The sequence below is a fragment of the Neofelis nebulosa genome, chromosome 13, assembly GCF_028018385.1.
Source record: "Neofelis nebulosa isolate mNeoNeb1 chromosome 13, mNeoNeb1.pri, whole genome shotgun sequence".
Classification (NCBI taxonomy): domain Eukaryota; kingdom Metazoa; phylum Chordata; class Mammalia; order Carnivora; family Felidae; genus Neofelis; species Neofelis nebulosa.
The window spans coordinates 37,910,435-37,932,789 of record NC_080794.1 but is presented as its reverse complement, the minus strand read 5'-3'; the positions used below and the strand labels follow the sequence as shown (position 1 = coordinate 37,932,789).

The window sequence follows — 22,355 nt, the reverse complement described above, 5'->3', positions numbered from 1 at the left end:
GTGAATTTTCTTATACAGTTTCTCTTTCATGAAAATTGTGTTTGGGTTTCTGAGGAGGTGGTTGAACGACTCTCACGGCTCATAGATGATCACTGTTCCAAATCTCATCCAGATTATTCTTCTGTGCCAATTTCCCTTTCCTGACACATAACAACTATTTTGAGTTCCTGGACTCAATACCTATGTGTGTGTGAAGGTGTTTTCCAGCCCACCAAGAAGCAATTCTTGGACACCAGCAGAGTATCCAAGAATTCAACTCAATTCTGACAGTGTCTCCCTGGAGACAGCCAGACAGAAGAGATGTGTAGGGCAAGGTATGTGGGAAGGGGCACGGAGCTTCCATGCTCTCTCCAGGCATACCGCTGTCCCCACATCTCCACATGTTCACCAACCCAGAAGCTCTGCACAATGATGATTTTTGAAGTAGAATATCTAAAAAGATAAATTAGGGACCCTTGATTTCATATCAGAGGCCACTGAAAGTTTTTTGATCAAGGACAAATATTTAAAACAGTACAATTATACAGAAAACACTTTAAATTGATCCTAAGAGCAGGTTTTAATTTTATTTTTTTTAATGTTTATTTATTTATTTTGGGGGCAGGGGAGGGGCAGAAGAGAGGGAAACAGAATCCCAAGCAGGCTCTGCACTGACAATGTGGATGAACCATGAGATCATGACCAACCAGGGGCCCCAAGAGCTGATTTTTTTTTTTTTTTTAATTTTTTTCCCCAACGTTTTTTATTTATTTTTTTGGGACAGAGAGAGACAGAGCATGAACGGGGGAGGGGCAGAGAGAGAGGGAGACACAGAATCCGAAACAGGCTCCAGGCTCTGAGAGCCCGACGCGGGGCTCGAACTCACGGTTGAAGCCGGTCGCTCAACCGACTGAGCCACCCAGGCGCCCCCCAAGAGCTGATTTTAAATTTAAATAGAAAAATGGATTAAAGATATAAATGGGCAACTTATAGTAGGAGAAACATGAACAGCTAATATACTTTTTAAATGCTCAGCCTCACTCATAATCAGAAAAATAATTTAAAAGACTAGGAGATTCCATTTCATACCCATTACATATATAAAAAATAAAAAGCTTGACAACACCACGTGTTGAAAGGATATAGAGCAATGTAAACTCTTACACACTGCTGGTGAAAAAGTAAATTGCTCATGACCACTTTGGGCAGCATATGTTAAGAAAAATTTGCAAATCCTACACCCTAGCAATCCTGCTTGTTGGCAAATACCATAGAGAAAGCCTGGGCCGGGTACCCAGAGAGACCTGCACAAGAATGTTCACAGCTGCAATTTTATTAGAGAAAAAAAAAAATCCTGGAGGGGCGCCTGGGTGGCTCAGTCGGTTGAGTGTCTGACTCCTGATTTTGACTCAGGTCAGGATCCCAAGGTCGTGGGATTGAGCCTCATGTCTGGCTTTGCACTGAATGCAGAGCCTGCTTGAGATTTTCTCTCTCTCTCTCTCTCTCTCTCTCTCTCTCTCTCTCTCTCTCTCTCTCTCTCTCCCTCCCTCTCTCCCTCTCCCCCTCTCTCCCTCTCTCCCTCTCTCCCTCTCTCTCTCTCCCTCCCCCACGTGTCTCTCCCACCAATCACACTCTTGTGCTCTCTCTAAAACAAGTCAAACCAAAACAAACAAAACAACACCCTGCACATAGCTGCCTATTAACAGGAGAATAGAAAACAAGTGTTCAAAAACTGTTGAATGAATGACACCAAGGAATGAACAACAGTGTTCTCAAAGGAGGTCAGAGCCTCAGGAATCTGTGGGTGTATAACGACCATGTCATCAGAAAGAAGACAAAGAATACAGTGCAGAAAAAAATATTTGAAGAAATAGTCGGTGAAAACTTACCAATTTTGGTAAAAGACAAAACTGTGATACATCCGTACAATGGAAAACAACGCAGCAATAAAAAGGAACAAACTATTGATACATGGAACAACATGGGTGGATCTCAAAGGCATAATGCAGAGTGAAAGCCAATCTCCAAGTGTTACAAACTATTTGATTCCATTTATGTGATAATCTGCAAAAGGCAAGAGCATAAGAACAGAGAACAGATCAAAGGTTGCCAGGGGTTGTGGATGAGAGGAGGGTTTGAGTCCACTGGACAGCACAAGAGAATTTTAGGGGTGGGGGAACTGTTCTGTATCCTGATTGCTAATGTGGTTACACAAATCTACACATGCATTAAAATTCACATAAATGTACAAGCAAAAAAAGTCAATTTTATTATATATACTAAAAAAAGAAAAGTCTAGGAAAAAAATCAGTATCTCCTCTAAAATCATGTGTATCCAAGATATATGGCATCACATATCCCATGCCTTTTACATGTAAAAAGCCACCAGATCAAGCAGATATACTACGATATCTCCCTCAAAGATGGTTAACAAAAAAAATCTAAATAAAAGCACTGAACAATAAAAATCAAATGTGTAATCAATGTCTTGCAACATAATTTTATCAGGAAGAAAGTGCTCCATTATTTTTTGGTGTTTTGTTTTGTTTTGTTTCAAAGATTTTATTTTTAAGTAATCTCTACACCCAATGTGGGGCTCAAACTCACAACCCCAAGATCAAGAGTTGCACACTCCACAGAATGAACCAGTCCGGCACCCCCAATGCTCAGTTTCTTTGTACTTGTTTTTAAGGAGTTAATCTAGAAGATTTAAAGACAATAACTTTGCACAATTAAAAGAAAACATTCTTCTGTCACATTTTATACCTGCAAAACCTTTTTGTAGGGGATGGGAGATATAGCCAGTCTGTTAAATTAAAACCTTTTACCTTTTCCTTCTCATTCAACCTCTCAAGTTCAATGTGCCCTAAATAAAAAGTTGTCTAAGCCCTGAGATAAAGGAGATGTCACCGACAGAACAGGCCCTTAAAAGTGATAACTTCCACAAATGCACTTTCCATAGCCTACCAGGATTGCCAAAACAGAAGATAGCAAAGCTTTAACAAAGCCTTTTAACTTGGGTGGCCATGTGTCCTCATCTGCTTGGGACACCTCTGGTTTAACACATGTTGTCCCGATATAATTATTAACAGCACTCTCTCTCAACTCTAGAGGTGCTGTGGTTAAGACGATAAATTATACGGCAACCCCACCCTTAACCTATTTCCCTTAAGGAACCTAACCCATAATCCCTACCTATCACTAAGACCTAGAATGCAGGCTTCACAAAGAGAAGCACTAATACTAGGTTAAAAAAAAAAAAAAAAAAAGACTCAGGAAAAATGAATTTGATTAATGTGTTTGTGTTGTATTTACTTGTTCTGTCAATTACAGCTAATAAAATTCTCTTCTTTGGACTGTATGACTGCATAAAAATAACGCAAAACTCTAATTATTCCATAGCCTAGTATCTTAGAAGAAACTCCATCAGTCACATTGAATAACAACAAATCACTCATTTAAAATCTCTACCCCCGTGCTCACTTCAGCAGCACATATATTAAAATTGGAACAATGCAGAGATTAGCACGGCCCCTGCACAAGGATTACACGTAAAATCACTACCTGTGCCTCCATTCTCATTTTAAAGTGACTGAATGGTGTGGGAAGGCCAGTGCTTTTTATTCCAATTTAGGATGCTGTTTGCCAAATTCTAAGGAATTCTAATATGCTATATCTCCACACGGAAAGTCTATCTCTGCTTCCTTGATGTGATATCATTGTCAAAAAAAGAACAGGTTTCAAATTATAATTCTTTCTTGAGGCTGTAACAATGTGGACCAGATATCTTTCTTTTATAGTCTATCTAAAACAATGAACTTACTTCCTCAGGGAATTAACTGCCCAAATTCCTTATATCTCCTTGTCATCTACCCTTTGGGCAGTTCATTGAACAGGGAAAAGTTAATACTCTTGCTATCACTCCTTGGTAATGAATCTGATGAGAGAAAGAGAATAAAATGATAGACTTACACTGTACATTATAAAAGCCACTAGCATCATGCTCTGCTGACCACTTGAAATGTGTCTCATCCTAACTGAGATGTGTGGCAAGATTTTTAAAACTTAGTACAACAACAAAAAAAGTAAAATAATTAATAATTTTTATATTGAGTACATGTGGAAATAATTGCTTTGATATTCTGTATTAATATATATTACAGAGGGGCTCCTGGGTAGCTCACTTGGTTAAGCATCTGACTCTTGATCTCGGCTCAGATCATCTCATTTGTGAGATTGAGCCCCAACATCCGGTTCTGCACTGACAGCACTGAGCCTGCTTGGGATTCTCTCTCTCCCTCTCTCTCTCTCTCTCTCTCTCTGTCCCTCACCTGCTAATATGCATTCCCTCTCTCTCGCTCTCTCTCAAAATAAATAAACATTAGAAATAATAATACAAATAAAATATACAAATTCACTGGTTTCTTTTTACTTTTTTAATGTGGCTACTACTATAAAGTTTTAAATTACATAGATGGCTGCATTATTTTTCCATTGAATAGTCCTACAATAAACCATGCTTTGATGTGTTTCCATAATAATTTTCATAATAACAATAGCAGGCATAAAACTGACTTAGTTACAAAGGCTTTGCAATTGCACCACAGGTGTCAAAGTGACAAAGTTATCTGTAATGAGAACAGTCCTTGTTACTGTACAGTAATTAGCACTATATTATCCTTAACAGATTTTTAAAAAGAAATAAAAACCAAAGCCAAACTCACCATATTTTTAACATGCAGTGTTCCTCACTTTTGTGTTTCAAGAATTCTTAATTCTCTAAGAACTTACTGAGTATCTCCTATTTGTCTAGACACTGTACAATTTCTGAAATATCCCAAAGCAACCAACCACACACTTTTTTACTGAAATACAGTCGAAAAGTTATATTAGTCTCAGGTGTACAACATAGTGATTCAATAATTCATTACGCTACACAATGCTCACCATGGTAAGTGTGTTTACCATCTGTCACAATACAAAGTTATTGCAATATCAGTACGACTGTACTTTCCATCCCTGTGACTTACTTATTTTTCAGCTGGAAATCTGCAGCTCTTAATTCCCTTCACCTTTTTGGCCCACCTCTCTCCCCTTTGGCAACCACATCTATTTGAGTCCATTTCTTTTTTGTTTGTTTGTTTCCTTATGGAAACAACCTAAGTGTCCATTGGTAGATAAATGGATAAAGAAGAGGTGGTGTAAAAAAAAAAAAAAAAATGTGTGTATACACACACACACACACATATCACACAATGGGGAATATTACTCAGCCATAATAAAGATGAAATCTGGCCATTTGTGACCACAAGAAATTATGCCATGTGAAATAAGTTAGAGAAAGACAGACACCATATGATATCACTTACATGCAGAATCTGAAACACAAAACAAAACACCATCGTCCCAGTCTGGGAAACCTGTATCTACAGAGGAATATAATGTGGAAGAAGAAAGCAAAACATAGGCCCTGAACATAAACTAGATGCAGCAAATAGGCAACCTGAGTTCAAACAAAAATAAACTCAAACTATTACTCCAGAATGCTTTTGCCCTGCATCTGCTCCTGAACTTTCCCTTATACCTTTAGTTTCTATTTTTAGCTGCTTTGGGTCATATCTCCAGAGTTAGGCTGAAAAGGTCTAAACAGTTTCACTATTAGGTTCAGAACTCCCTTTATATTTTCAAATTTCAAATAGGCTGACTTCATGCTTAGCAACCTACCATTAAGAATTTACCAAACTTCTTGGGTGCCTGGGTGGCCCAGTTGGTTAAGCAGCCAACTTTGGCTCAGGTCATGATCTCACGGTTCATGGGTTCGAGCCCCACATCAGGCTCGCTGCTGTCAGTCTGTCAACTCAGAGCCTGGAGCCGCCTTCAGATTCTGTGTCTCCCTCTCTCTCACTCTCCCTTCCCCTGCTCGTGCTCTGTCTCTGCCTCTCAAAAATAAATAAATGTTAAAATAAAAAAAAATTTTTTAGAATTTACCAAACTTCTAAGTAAAAGATAATAAATCAGGCCATTCCCAATCCCCTACATAATCACTACAGCTTTTGTTATCTCAGAATTGGTATTAAAAGATTCAAGTAAATTATTTTTTCCATACCCTGGACATTATTTTTTCCATACCCTGCCTACCTTACATGGTAGCAATTATAACAAATTTTGCATTGTTAAAATTTCACATGGCTGCTGAAATCACAATTATAATTACAAAATAAAATGAGATCTCCAAACACACAGCAACTAATATACTCTCTGGAGGCAGTTTCAGGTATTTGAAACACTCAAGTCTTTTTTTTTTTTTTTAAGTTTTTATTTATGTACTTACTTTGAGAGAGACAGCGAGAGCAAGCACGAGCACGGGAGGGGCAGAAAGCAGGAGAGACAATCCCAAGTGGGCTCCATACTGTCAGCACAGAGCCTGACATAGGGCTTGATCTCACAAACCGTGAGATCATGACCTGAGCCAAAACCAAGAGTCCGATGCTTAGCTGAATGAGTCACCCAGGTGCCCCTGAAACACTCAAGTCTTACTAATACCCTAGAACAAACAGGATACCTGAAAATAAGGGACAGACTTACTGCTTAGGACAGACACAGCTTCAAAAATAACTCAAATGATATATCTCTCTATAGTCTTATTTATCCACTTTAAAAGGAAGGTAATATTTATCTAGATACAGGTGACATTTATGGCTCTTTGACATTTAAAGTTAAATACAAGAACAGTGTACAATAACTTTTTTTCACAACCACAGAAAATCTTTTGGATTCTCCAGATATGTGATGTGACTTGGAGCTCCTACTCAAGTATCTTTTTTTCCTTTCAAGTCTGGCCATAATTCAAGTATTCCCATGGAGGCTTTATCTTTTTGAATTTTGAAAAACTACAGCAAAGCTAGTGTGGCTAGTATCAGATAGTTCTGTATTTGAACATTATAGGTAACAGTTACATCACTAGGTTCCAAGCCCTACCACATACACATAAGGTGCTCAATAAATATTTCTTGAGTGAATAAAATGAGAAGAGGGGAAATATGCACAGTGGTGTAAGACTGCAAAGAAAAACTTGATGCAAGAAAACAAAACACAGAAAGAACCAGATGGGATGCCCTACCACCAAAAACATTAAAAATACTACTCCGGGGGTGCCTAGCTGACTCAGTCAGAAGATATACAACTCTTGATCTCAGGGTTGTGAGTTCGAGCTTCATGTCAGGTGTAGAGATTACTAAAAAAATAAACTTAAAAAAAAAAAAGCTTCTTAGTATGGAAGATGCAAAAGTTCTGGAGATGGATAGTGGTAATGGTTGACATCAATGTAAATGTACCTAATGTCATCGAATTGTGAATTTAAAATGGTTAACATGTATATTTTAGAACAATAATTTTTTTTAAGTAGGCTTCACACCCAATGTGGAGCTTGAACTCACAACCCTGAAATCAAGAGTCACATGCTCCACCAACTGAGCCAGCCAGGCGCCCCTAAAAAAATTTTTTAACAGCTACTCAGCCAAGTGTGACTACAGACTTTCACAGGAAGCCACTAAGACTATGATAGTGAGAAATTCTGGCCATGTAAAGAAACACTGGCCATGTGTGTGGTACAGTAAAAAACTTAAAGAGAAGCAAAAACATCCTCACTGAAAAAGTTGTGCTGTAAGGATATGCTGTTTTACAAAACATCTGTTTGCCAAGTCCTTGTGACAAAATTAACATACTATGGTAGCTGTTTATATACAAAATATTAAGTACTATTTACTCCATTGGAAGGAAAACTATACTTTAGGTAAACACAGACTTTGAGTCTTTAAAAATAAACATGCTTACTTAAAAAAGAAATGAATTAAACTGTTTTGATCTAAATTGATCATAAGACTTTCAATTTTATAGTTTTTAAAAACTCATATAGACCAACCACATAAACAATTTTATAATATGAAATACTTCTTTGCAAATATTGTTACATAAAGCCAGAAGAAGAGGGTCAGGTCACTTTTTAAGGAGAGAAAATTCTATCCTACACTAAACACCCAAAAATTAAGAGAAGATATGAAATCTCAACTGGTGATATGGGAACAATTTGCTGATCCAGAGGGCTGTCTGAACATTTCTATAATAATCTCCAGCAAAACTTCAGGAATAGGTATGGCAGAAAGAAGTCTGCAATGCAGCTCAAAGAAATTTGGTGTGTTAAGAAAGGAAAATGGGGGTGCCTGGGTGGCTCAGTCAGTTGAGCGTCCGACTTCAGCTCAGGTCATGATCTCGCGGTCCATGAGTTCGAGCCCCGCGTCGGGCTCTGTGCTGACAGCTCAGAGCCTGGAGCCTGTTTCAGATTTTGTGTCTCCTTCTCTCTCTGACCCTCCCCCATTCATGCTCTGTCTCTCTCTGTCTCAAAAACAAATAAACGTTAAAAAAAAAAAGAAAAGAAAAGAAAAGGAAAGGAAAATGGGTTTATGACTGAGAAACCACCAGTCTTGCTAGTTCATGTTCTGTCCCAAAGTTGTGACCAGTCAGTCAAAAATTCTAACATTGTCTTCCCTCACCAAACTCTCTGGATTTAAGGAGCTACTTGGCAGAATGAAGTCAGCCCACTGAACAAAGTCTACACTCAGTCTGTCACTAAGTAGGGATATCATAACACCACTAATGTTAACCATCCAAAAATCTTAAAACAAACCAACCCAAAAAACTGCTTTGGATCTAGAATAGAAAAAATGAAGCCAAAAGATACATTTATTACATAACATATACAAAAAATTATAGCATATATAAAAAATACTTCCCAGGGGCGCCTGCGTGGCTCAGTCGGTTGGGTGACCGACTTCAGCTCAGGTCATGATCTCACAGTTCATGAGTCCGAGCCCCGCGCCGGGCTCTGTGCTGACAGCTCAGAGCCTGGAGCCTACTTCAGGTTCTGTGTCTCCCCTCTCTCTACCCCACCGCTGCTCATGCTCTGTGTCTCTCTGTCTCCCAATAATAAATAAACATTAAAAAAAATGTTTAAAAATAAAGTAACATAAATAAATAAATAATACTTCCCATATTAAAGGTGGGTTAAATAGGGATTGGGTTAAAATAATTTTCTTTTCTTTTCTTTTTTTTATTTTATTGGAGAGAGAGAGAGAGAGCGAGCAAGCAGGGGAGTGGGGCAGAGGAGAGAGGGAAAAAGAGAGAGAATCTTAAGCAGACTCCACACTCAGTGCAAAGCCCTACTCGGGACTTGGTACCGCAACCCTGGGATCAAGACCTGAGCCAAAACAGAGAGTCAGATGCTCAACTGACTGAGCCACCCAGGCACCCCAAAATAATTTTCAAGTATCAAAAGAAACAAAATATATAAATATATAACACTGTCAAGGGGGAGAAATGAAAACGATGAGTTACAGCATAACCTACAAAACACAAATGCCTGGGACGCCTGGGTGGCTCAGTCGGTTGAGCGTCGAACTCGTGATTTCAGCTTAGGTCATGATCCCAGGGTTGTGGATCGAGCCCTGTGTCAGACTCTGCCCTGAGTGTGGAGCCTGCTTCAGATTCTCATTTTCTCGCCCTTTGCTCCTCTCCCTTGCTCACTCTTTCTCTCTCTCTACCCCACCCCCCTCTCAAATTAAAACAAAACGAAACAAACAACAACAACAACAAAACCAAATGGCTGGATTACTGGAAAGAGCTGCAGAGTTTAATTATACTGTAGAACAGTACCATGTTCAGCTTTTCAGAATCAGCTGTCACCACGCATCAAAAGAACTTCAAACAGAAGTAAAACAAAGAACATAAAAAGAAGTAAAGAAGTAAAACATAGAACAAAGGTCATTTTCAAGCCTAATTAATTGTCTCAAATTCTATCATGCATATACCAAATCTTCCATGATTTCTTCGTAGCTACTCTTCCATGAAGAACATCCAATGATACCACCCCTCTAGGTGATAATGCAAAATGAATTTTTTTTATGACTTGAGCCAAAATCAAGAGTCAGATGCTCTACCAAATGAGCCACCCAGATGCCCCTGCAAAATGAATTTTTATTTTTTTTAAAGTTTCTTTCATTCGCTTCTAAGTTCATAGTATGGTAATTTACATCATAAAGCTTACACCATAAACAAAAAGTGCTTTCAATGATTAGAACAATGCCTGATAACACAGTTGGTACTCAGTATTAAGTATCTGCTGAATGAATAAAGGAATTATAGTTAAGGAATTATAATTAATTATAGTTAAGTTTATCATCTCCCCCTCATAAAATGCTTGTATTACAGTGGCTCTAGAATCCTTTCTGTAGCCTGCTAATCACTAGACAAAGCCGTAAATACAACGTGTTGTCCAAATGGCACACTCCCTCTCTGCCTCCCTTGCCACCTCCAACATACATACCCATTTGATCCCCAAACCAAATTTAAGGTACTTGTTTCCCTCCCTTTCCCTGACTTCCTGCCTTGAATAAAATACTCAGTAGAATTTATAGCTTTGCACTAACTAAAAATCAGCTCAGAAGTTTCCCCAAGAGCACATGGAAGTATATCTAACTACATCTTCAAGAGAAAGACCTCTCCTAACTTGTGTTCTGTGGTGCTCTCTTTCTTCACCAGTGGGTAAAAATAAAACCCTACAATTTATCCATAGTCCAAGTCCTGCCCATGGGCAACATATTCTTTTGAAATTAATGGCTCTTAAAAAAAATAATGCCTCTTCATTATTAGACATAGCTATGTGTGTGGAAGTTGGGCAAAATGCACATCTGATTTACCTTTCACTATGTCCTATGTGAACTTTACTAGGTCCAGTTCTCACCCAGTCACCCTGGTCAATGAACAGGCAAGCACTTAATGAACCCATGAAAACCAGGATTATTAGTTTATAAACAAAAACATTAACCAGTGGTGACCAATAGGTTGCCACTGAAAGAACCGTATTATTTACCGTGAGCATTATTTACTTAACCAAAGACCTAGAAATCTACAATATGACTGAAATGTATATAAAAGAGCTGAGAATCTCTGAGGAAAAAACACTGTCAGGTAATACAACCAAGTATAAACAAAATAAAACTGCAAGTCTGAAGAACCCCTATGATGACAAAGATGGGTAGAGTACACAGAAAAAATAGGAACAAGGGGAATCTAAAAGACTTATCCAGTAAAAGCTTAAGACACAAATAATCTGCAAGCCACAGTCAACTTGGAAGCATGGCACAGGCAATGCCAACAGCAGTGACACTGGCCACAGGGGACATGAATACCCCCTCTCACGGTACAGATGCCTCTTCGTACATCTTCCGCTTTCAAAACACCTTCCACTTTCAAAAGAAGACTGTTTCTATATGTTTATCCTTCACAGTGAATGTCTTTAAAATCACAGGGGCATATTTTTGACACAATTTACTTATGCCTATTGAAACCTATATTTAGTCATGGTCAATTAAATGCTACTTTCCCAAAAGTTCAATTAATTACTAAACTCATTAACTGTTGTATCTGAAAGGGGAAAAGATTCTTAACTGTGTTTACAATTAAATATATGAATAAGTGCATTAATATTTTATTAACAACTATTGAAGTATGTTGCAATAGCCTACATGATGCCAAATATAGCTAGAATCTTTTTCTACATCCACTAAGTCCTTGCTTATTAGATCTAGAAGCCCTTCTCTAGGAACCATGCTGTCATCTCCCCACTGACACAACGGGATTAAAGGATCTGTCCTGACAGTTCATTTAAGAGATACAACCACACCTAACAGCACATGCTGGCTGCCCAGCAAAGGAGCAAATGACTCATGGTACCTGTTGGTTTGAACTCACCCTTGTATTACACTAGCTTTAATGACCTCACTGGAGTTGAGTAACACGTAAAATAAACAAGTAACACGTAAAGAAAACAAGTAACACATAAAATAAAGATATAGAAGTCAGAAGTCAGAGAGAAATGCAGAACTAAAAATCACAATTTTGAAGCTTGGTTATTCAAGAAATTCCAAAACAAAAAACTCCTGATAAATAAGAAGTTTTGTTTTGGGAAAACCATTCCTTTGGTGGGGAAGAGTGTTGGGAACCATTCCTAATCGGATATTCTGTCATTTTACTGTTACGATCAGCCACAAACTATGGAGTTTCCTATTTTGCGGTAATGAAACAGGAAGCCTCATACTAGAAGGGAAAGATCATGATGAAAAAACTCTTCCAGGTGGCCACAGAACAGTAAGCAAGAGAGTTATTATTGATATACAGCAAAGTGAAAAAACACTGACAGTATCAAAGCAGAGTAACAGTAAAAGTCTTCACTGGCTAACTTCATATAATAAACCCACTTTAAGGAGAAAGGAGCTGAACAACCACATAACCCCAAGCCCTACACCCACAAAAAGACAACAGGAACATAAGAGGTTGGCTTTCTATAAGGGCACCTGGGTGGCTCAGCTGGTTAAGTGTCCAACTCTTGGTTCTGGCTCAGGTCACGATCTCACAGTTCGTGTGTTCAAGCCCCGCATTTAGCTCTGTGCTGGCAGTGCGGAGCCTGCTTGGATTCTCTCTCTCCCTCTCTCTCTGCCCCTCTGCTGTTCTCTCTCTCTCTCTCTTTCAAAAGAAACAATATATATATATATATATATATATATATATATATATATACATATTTTGTTTTTGTTTTTTATGTTTATTTACTTTTGTGAGAGAAAGTGAGAGCGTACATGGGCACACAAGTGGGGGAGGGGCAGAGAGAGAGGGAGACACAGAATCCAAAGCAGGCTCCCGGTTCCCAACTGTCCCTTGGGTTTCAGTTTTGTATTCAGCTAGAGCTGAATATATATAAAAAGAAGAAGTTGGCTTTCCTTAAAATGGAAAACTCTTCTCTATTTCATAAACAGAGAAGCTTGGAGGATTGCTGCAAGGAAGGCTATTAAAATGCTACATTCACCTAGAACTGCAATTCTCCTTAGTTAAAATTCAACACACACACACACACACACACACAGTCTAACTTTAATCACTCTTCCAGTTCCCAACACTTAGACTTTTTTAAAAAATCCTATTTGAAACATACAATTTAATAAGAATCAAGTTATTCGAAGCATAACTCCAAATGTTATTTTAAAAGTGTATAAAAGGGAATGGTCTACCTCAATTCTGAATATAAACTTCACTGCAGTGCATACTGGACATTCCACCCTTCTCTTTTTTGGCAATTAGTTGACTACTCACTGGTAGTCAAAAAGGTTTTAAGGTAAAGTACACCTCGATACTCCAACTTATAGTTCCTACTTCAGTAATTTCATTATAATGTCTTGTGCATCTAACCACATGCAAGCACATCACTGTAACATGACATGCAAACCTAAGGGTAAGTATACACATTGCTTACCTTCTTCTTTTTTTAAAAAATTTTTTAATGTTTATTTTTGAGGTATAGAGAGAAACAGAGCACAAGTGGGGGAAGGGCAGAGAGAAAGGGAGACACAAAATCTGAAGCATGCTCCAGGTTCTGGGCTGTCAACACAGAGCCCGACGTGGGGCTCAAACCCACAAACTGTGAGATCATGACCTGAGCTGAAGTTGGACGCTTAACGGAATGAGCCACCCAGGCGCCCCTACATAGCACTTACTTTCTAATACTAAACACACTTTTGGCTCTAGCTGAATACAAAACTGAAACCCAAGGGACAGTTGGGAACCGGGAGCCTGCTTTGGATTCTGTGTCTCCCTCTCTCTCTGCCCCTCCCCCACTTGTGTGCCCATGTACTCTCTCACTTTCTCTCACAAAAGTAAATAAACATTAAAAAACAAAAACAAAAACAAAAAACAAAGATGACACACAAGAGCTGGAGCCTTAAAAAATGAATAGCACTTTGGCCAGTAGAAAGGGTCAGGAGGATACCTTGCAAAAGCAGTGAACAAAGAACCATAAGGCATGTCTCAGGAAACTAGCCCAGCAAAAAGCCTAGGTTGCAAAAAGATAGGAGGAAAAAGGAAGAACCTGGAAGAATAGACTGGGTGCAAACCATAAAGGACTTTTAATCCCAAAATATAGGGATTTTAAGCTTTATTCTCCAGGCAACAGGCAGCAAAGGATTTTAAGCAAAAGAATGACCACTAAAAACCATGTGCCAAATACAGAATTTCCACAGATAAGAAATTCTAAGTTTCACATAACATTTCCTTATGTTATTTATAACCCTTAACTATTGAAAGATGAGGCTAGGATGTCAACATCATGGTTATCAGTACTCAGCATTTCCTTTTTCAAGATAATTAAGAATCCACATTTCCTTGCTTAGCATAAGCTTTCTAAAAAGGCTTTGTCTTTTTTGCCCCATTTTATCTAAAACAAACAGCACAAACCAGAGGAAAAAGTAGTCTTTTCTATGGTTGCTCAATCCAAAAGCTAAACCCGGCATGTAGGGTACACATTACTATGGAAGACTGAATCTACCCCTCACTCCACGAGGCTATTTTTGATTTGTTGGTCGTGTAACTAAGGAGGGATGAGTGGGAGGAATTTCTCAGTGCCCCCAGGGTACTTATTCATATAACTTCATGCCAATTCCACTTCTATCTTCCTCAAATAAACTTTCTGATTACTGTAATTACAAGCTTTATTCCATCACCAGAACTAGAAAGCTTTTCCAGTGGTTTTTATTTGTAGTGATGTTAACTCTGTCCCCAGTTCCAGTGGAGGCTTTCTCATTGTTTTAAGTCATTACAGGATTTCCCCAGCAGCACTAACTCCTAGAAGCCTGCAAGTCCAACTACTAAAGTAACAACTGTACCTAAAGATAACCGCTGTCCCTGCCACCGCTCATCACTACTCCTATGCCCACTGAGAGTCAGAGAATGAGGAGTTGCCAGGGATGCAATCAACAGCTTGCTGCACCTGTACATAGGGACAGCCCACTCCTGAAATTCAGGTCCAAAAAAAGGGGAAACACTGACAACTTTCCTCCTAAGGAATTCACATGGGGCAGCTTTCTGTATCCTCTCAAGTTCTAAAATAGCAATCTCTCACAATTAGGTTATGTGCCCTTTGAGGTCTAAGGCCAAGGCCTAGCAATGTGAGACTTTTACATGGAAGGTTGGTTCTTTTTTTTTTTTTTTTTTTTTTTTTTTAAGTAAGTATTGCTTGAGTTGAGGTTTCTGCACATCTGTTTTATCACTTAACGTTTCTATACTGCTCTAACAGAAAGTTCCTGCTATTACATTAGTGATCAGTCTTAATTTGTGCTCTTACCTCCAAGACACAGTTCTACCTTAACACCTCCGAGAGTGCAAACTCATGACTGAAGAGTATGAACTACACCACTTCTATGGTACTGAAAGAAGAATTTCTGAAGTTTGGAGAAAGCGAGTTAGGAGTTATTTTCAAGAAAAACGTGTGTGCCCACTTAGAGTATAATCCACAAGTCATCATATGACCTACACGCTTGACTAACAAGACTAAGAAGCTTTGAGTGACACTGCAGCAAATATAAACAAGTTCTTGTAGAAACCTATTATAAACACCGAGAGCAACCAGTCTGGGACGGCTCTTTGACCACGTGCCAACAGAACCATTTCTCCCCACACTACTGTCTGAAATATTGAATAGCTTCATGTCGACATCAAGCAATAATATCCAAGATTGTCCACCATTTACACTGGTGGGCACTACCAAGCTAAGGCAAAGGAAGGATAGTAATAAAACTCTTCAATGACAAGTGTTACAGATTTTAAAAGTAGATGAGAGAACTATAGCATTTAAATCATTAGAACCCGAAGCTAAAATTCACTGATTGATTAACAATGGGGCGAGTAGGTCTGGCTCAGAATTTTTGTTTACAACCTGTTTACTCATGCAGCTTAGCAACATTTCTCCTGAACATCTCCAGGAAGCAAATGTTGGCTATAATCTTTCTTTCCCAACAAGCATAAAGGGCCAACCGTTGTCTCTGGGGGATAAAATAAAACCATCTGAGGGAAAACAAAAAATGTCTGGGTTAGAAGGAAATATTTTCCTAAGAGAATGCAACAATTTTTTCCGCTCTCACTTCCTTGTAGAACTGAGAGTCTTTGTGAGTACAGGGGTACTAACTAGGCAGCAGTACTTAATGTGGGGGGGGGGGGGTAGAAAATGAATCAGACAAATTAGTCAGAATCTTACTTTTTAGTTATCTCATAATCCAAACCTGGGACTGGAGGTAAATCTGAGGATGTAGAATAATCTGACAAAGCCCAACTAAATTTCATTGTCACCATCCAGAGAACTACTAAAAGGAATATAGGCAAATATTAAGCAAAGCACTCTTCCAAAAGCACAAGATATTCATATATCCAACCTCCATTTGTATACACATCTCTCAATACATGCAAAGGGCTATAAACACAAAAAATGTTTATATTAATTCACTGTTATTTTTTAATTTTCTAGAATTAAAGTATTAAACTATGTTGATATGCAAAACAAGAATATTTCTTTACCACTTTGCCCCCCCCCCCACTTTTTTTAAATAGAGTAGTATGTACTCAATGTAAAAACTAAAATTAAACACAGATATACATGACATGGAATGTGACAGTCCCCTGCAATCTCATCCTTCAGGGACAACCACTGTCAACAGTTTAGACCCCAGTGGTCTACAATGCTCTATAATGCCAAACCTCAGGGCTGAAGAGCTACAAAGATAATAGGTATAACAGAGCATCTTCTCCATCCCCACTCTCCTAAAAGTACTAAAACACTTTTTACAATGTCCCTGCCAAATGTTTCGCCAGACTCGACTTGAACAAATCCTTAGACTAGGACGTGACTACCTGAGTGGCTATTGTCTTGCTGTCAGATCATCCCAGTTTCTGTCTTGAATATATCTGTTTTTAAATGTGCACCCATAAAATCAGGTACCCAGAAATGAACACAGTAGTCTGAAACAATCATAGTACTTATTCTGGACACTATGCTTCTATTAACAGAGCCCAAATTACACTGTGGACTCACATTGAACATGCACCACCACTCCACTCCCACCCCCAGTATTTTTCATGTTATCTACTGTTAAACTACATCACAATCATCTACAGTAACACTTTTTAAATTTTTTTTAATGTTTATTTATTTCTGAGACAGAGAGCATGAGTGGGGGAGGGGCAGAGAGAGAGGGAAACACAGAATCCGAAGCAGGCTCCAGGCTCCGAGCTGTCAGCACAGAGCCCGACGCAGGGCTCAAACTCAAAAACCATGAGATCATGACCTGAGCCGAAGTCAGTCACTCAACTGACTGAGCCACCCAGGTGCCCCAGTAACACTTATTTTTAGAATCATATGTAGAACTTTGTGCTTATCAGTATTCAATAAAGCTTGATTGGTTTAGTCCATTTCAGTCTAAAATAACTATTTTCAATCTCTGTTCTGAAAAAATAACACATTAACTATACAACTTATCATTGCCAGCTTCAAGTCATGTATGGATTTGCAAAGCAAATCATCGATATTTCATCCACGTTATTAATAAAAATGTTGCATGCTGAAATATGACTCAACTTATAAAAAGAACTGAAATTCTGAGATATGCTACAACATGGATGGACCTTGAGAACACCTTGCTCAGTGAAATAAGCCAAACACAGAAGAACAAATATTGTATGATTACTCTTATGTGAGGCACCTAGAATAGAAAAATTCATAGAGACAGAAGGAAGACTAGAGGTTACTAAGGGCTGCGAGGAGAGAAAGTTACTGTTTAACTGGCACAGAGTATTTTGGGAGATGATGAAAATATTTTAGGTATAGTAGTAATGGGTTAGTGGTGATGGCTACACAACACTGTGAATATATTTAATGCTACTGAATTATATACTTACAAATGGTTCAAATAAATACTATGTTATGTTTATCTTACCACAATAAAGAAAAAAGGAATGAATTATTGATACATGCTGACAGAAAAGAAGCCAATTTCAAAAGGTTACATACCTACTATAGGACTCCATTCATTTAACATTACTGAAATGACAAACCTATAGAAATGGAGAACAGATTAGTTGTTGCCAGTGGTTAGAGACTGGGGAGAGAAAAGATGAATGTAGTTGTAACAGGACAAGAAGGATCCCTGTGGTAACAGACTTGTTCTGTATCTTGACTGTGGTGTTGGAGACAGAAGCCAACACATGTAACAAAATTGCACAGAATGAAATACACACACACACACACACACACACACACACACAAAATCAATCAATCAATCAATCAATCAATGAGCAGAAGTAAAACCGAGAAAATCTAATACAATCTGTAGGAGCACCTGGCTGCTTCAGTCAGTAGAGCATGTGGCTCTTGACCTCTGGGGTAGTAAGTTCAAGCCTCATGTTGGGTGTAGAGATATACTTAAATATACCAGAACTTTTTTTTTTATGTGAATTTTATCAATGTCAATATCCTGTGATAGTGTCCTATAGTTTCACAAAATGTTACCAATGGCTAAAGGGCACACTGGATCTTACTGCATTATTTCTTTCAATTGCATGTGAGTCTATACAATTACCTCAAAATTAAAAGTTTAATTAAAAAAAATTTTTTTAATGCTAAACAAAAGATGGCAAAGCATAGTGTCTGCCTATTACTATCATTTTCCCACTGTCTCCTGTTAATGTGTCACTCTATCCCACCATTAAACATGCATTCTTTTATTTGAATTCTATAGTTATTTACCTAGCTCTAAGTCCATTTAATTGGGAGATGTAAAATCCTCATTTCCCCTCCACCTGTTTGCAAGGAAATTATTTTAAGCCTAGTTAAATATCCAGTACTTTAAATTTTTTCAAAAATATCTTAGTAACTATTTATACACTCAAAGCACAGTGCTGTCCAAAACTTCCAACAGAATTATGTAAGCTACATATATAAAGTTTATTTATTTATTTATTTATTTAGAGAGAGAGAGAGAGAGAGAGCAAGTGCACATGTGAACAAATGGGGGAGGGGCAGGAAGAGAGGGAGAGAGAGAATCCCAAGCAGGCTCCATACCGTCAACTCTAGGCTCGAACTCACAAACTGTGAGAGATCATGACCTGAGCCAAGATCAAGAGTTGGACACTTAACTGACTGAGTCACTAAGGTGCCCCCATATATGTAATTTTAAATAGTCAAGTAGCCACATTAATAAACAATTTTTAAAGGTAAAATTAATCTTAATAACATATTTTTATTTAACACAACATGTCCAAAATATTATTTCAACAGGTAAATAATCTGACATGTAATTTATGATGAGGAGAACAAGGCAAGAGAATGGTAGCTAAAATTAAATCTCCTTACGACCTGCAGCTCACTGATAAATCCCTAAGGCGTGCAGAGTGTGACTTTACTTAAGGAACGAACCATGGCTGCCTTAATGTTGGTGTTTCATTAAAGACTAAAAGCAACCTCATCTGCACAAATAGCCAGATCTTCAAGGTCCAGCAGACTCTACTTTCAACAAACAGAAATTGCTTAGAAACTTATGTTATGTTTGCCCCCTTCCCTCCACAAACCTGAAGTATACAACCAGTCACTCCTCACAATCTCAGTACAGCTGTTTCTGCCCCTGGGTCCTGTCCCTGTGCTATAATAAAAGTACCTTTCTACCCATAGAATGTCTCAAGAACTTTTCCTTGATCATTGCACTCAGTGGCCTCCCATCATTCACAGTTCCAGGGCATGTCGATTTGAACTAGGCACATTTCAGGTCACCTGTGGCTAGTGGCTACTATATGAGCATGGATACAGCATTTCACTCAACTCCTACTATCACATCTTATTTAGAAAAAGGTTTACAATGTTTAAAACCCTCTTTGAGGGGCGCCTGGGTGGCTCAGTCGGTTACGCGTCCGACTTCGGCTCAGGTCATGATCTCACGGTTCGTGGGTTCGAGCCTTGCGTCGGGCTCTGTGGTGACAGCTCAGAGCCTGGAGCCTGTTTCAGATTCTGTGTCTCCCTCTCTCTCTGCCCCTCCCCCACTCACGCTCTGTCTCTGTCTCAAAAATAAATAAACATTTAAAAAAATGAATCATCTATTCTTGAATCCTGCCTATATCATTGGTCTTTCTTTCAACTACAAATGTACTTTCTCCTCTTTTTCACAAGACCCATCTTCAATTTGCCAGTCCTGTACTTCTCTTGTTTTCTAAGGTTTCTCAAAGACCACAAATAATCTCATATATACAAAAAGTTCTGAGTACCACGTACTTTTTTTTTTTTCTGGGATAATTCTATGCTCCCTTGTAGGTTCTTCTCCTTCCCAGACTTAGACTATCCTTTATTGGTGTCATTTTTCATCCTTCAAGTCAAAAGAGGTTCTTCACTGGAAATGTGAACAGGAGGCAAGCTGTGCTTTCATTGCCATCTGTTTTATCACCATTAAATAAGAGTAGCAAGCCTATCCTTACCTGTTCCCATCAGTCCACAGTTTTAAAATATGTTTTTGTTGTCTTAGTAACTTTAGAAGCCTCATCACACTTTTTAAAAACTTTTTTGAATATTTATTTTTGAAGGAGAAAGAGAGACAGACTGTGAGTGGGGGAGGGGCAGCGTGAGAGGAAGACACAGAATCCGAAGCAGGCTCCAGGCTCTGAGCTGTCAGCACAGAGCTGATGCAGGGCTCAAACTCACCAACTGTGAGACCATGACCTGAGCCGAAGTCAGACACTTAACCTACAGAGCCACCCAGGCTCCCCAAAGCCTCATCTCATTTTAAGCTCATTCTGCTAATACTCCAAGGTCACTCTTGAGTATATACCCTCCTCACTGGCCTTCTGTAAATGTCTGTTTTAGATCTGAGTAAAGCAAAGAACCTCTTTTGCAGCATGCATCGGTCTTTAAAGGACCCTCCTCTGGTTCTTACTCATAATTTCCAATTAACATTGTCACCATGTGCTTTTAAGGGTTTTCTTTCCTTCTTGAACCACATTCCCACAGTAAGTCTCTATTCACAGATAACCATTTCTTTTTAAAATTTTTAAATGTAACTTCCAAAGTAATTTCTAAATTTTCTTCAACAAGCATATTTTACCATTATAATAAAAAATTAAGGGGGGGCGCCTGGGTGGCACAGTCAGTTAAGCGTCCGACTTCAGCCAGGTCACGATCTCGCGGTCCGTGAGTTCGAGCCCCGCGTCAGGCTCTGGGCTGATGGCTCGGAGCCTGGAGCCTGTTTCCGATTCTGTGTCTCCCTCTCTCTCTGCCCCTCCCCCGTTCATGCTCTGTCTCTCTCTGTCCCAAAAATAAATTTAAAAAAAAAAAAAATTAAGGGGTGCCTGCGTGGCTCAGTGGGTGAAGCATCTGCCTCACGATTTCAGCTCTAGTCATGATCTCATGGTTTGTGAGTTCAAGCCCGAGCTGACAGTGCAGAACCTGCTTGGAATTCTCTCTGCGCCCCCGCTTTCTCTTTCAAAATAAATTTTTAAAAATAAACTTAAAAATGTTCTTAAGTTTAAAAAATAGGTCCCAGCCTTATGAAGATAAAAAGCTTCTGCACAGCAAAGGAAACAACCAACAAAACTAAAAGGCAACCAACGGAATGGGAAAAGATATTTGCAAATGACACATCGGACAAAGGGCTAGTATCCAAAATCTATAAAGAGCTCATCAAACTCCACACCCGAAAAACAAATAACCCAGTGAAGAAATGGGCAGAAAACATGAATAGACACTTCTCTAAAGAAGACATCCGGATGGCCAACAGGCACATGAAAAGATGTTCAACGTCGCTCCTCATCAGGGAAATACAAATCAAAACCACACTCAGATACCACCTCACGCCAGTCAGAGTGGCCAAAATGAAGAAATCAGGAGACTATAGATGCTGGAGAGGATGTGGAGAGACGGGAACCCTCTTGCACTGTTGGTGGGAATGCAAATTGGTGCAGCCGCTCTGGAAAGCAGTGTGGAGGTTCCTCAGAAAATTAAAAATAGACCTACCCTATGACCCAGCAATAGCACTGCTAGGAATTTATCCAAGGGATACAGGAGTACTGATGCATAGGGGCACTTGTACCCCAATGTTTATAGCAGCACTCTCAACAATAGCCAAATTATGGAAAGAGCCTAAATGTCCATCAACTGATGAATGGATAAAGAAATTGTGGTTTATATACACAATGGAATACTACGTGGCAATGAGAAAAAATGAAATATGGCCTTTTGTAGCAACGTGGATGGAACTGGAGAGTGTGATGCTAAGTGAAATAAGCCATACAGAGAAAGACAGATACCATATGGTTTCACTCTTATGTGGATCCTGAGAAACGTAACAGAAACCCATGGGGGAGGGGAAGGGAAAAAAAAAAAAAAAGAGGTTAGAGTGGGAGAGAGCCAAAGCATAAGAGACTGTTAAAAACTGAGAACAAACTGAGGGTTGATGGGGGGTGGGAGGGAG

The 22,355-nt window shown here is 38.9% G+C and overlaps 1 protein-coding gene and 1 non-coding gene across 7 annotated transcripts in view; one reads left to right on the top strand and one right to left on the bottom strand.

The window, feature by feature from the left end:
* Window positions 1-22,355, bottom strand: part of MCU (mitochondrial calcium uniporter) — a 201,186-nt gene that overhangs the window by 141,355 nt on the left and 37,476 nt on the right. The window lies entirely within an intron of this gene.
* On the top strand, window positions 3,455-3,558 carry LOC131493731 (U6 spliceosomal RNA). Its single transcript, XR_009252825.1, has one exon. It is a non-coding gene; the product is annotated as a U6 spliceosomal RNA (small nuclear RNA).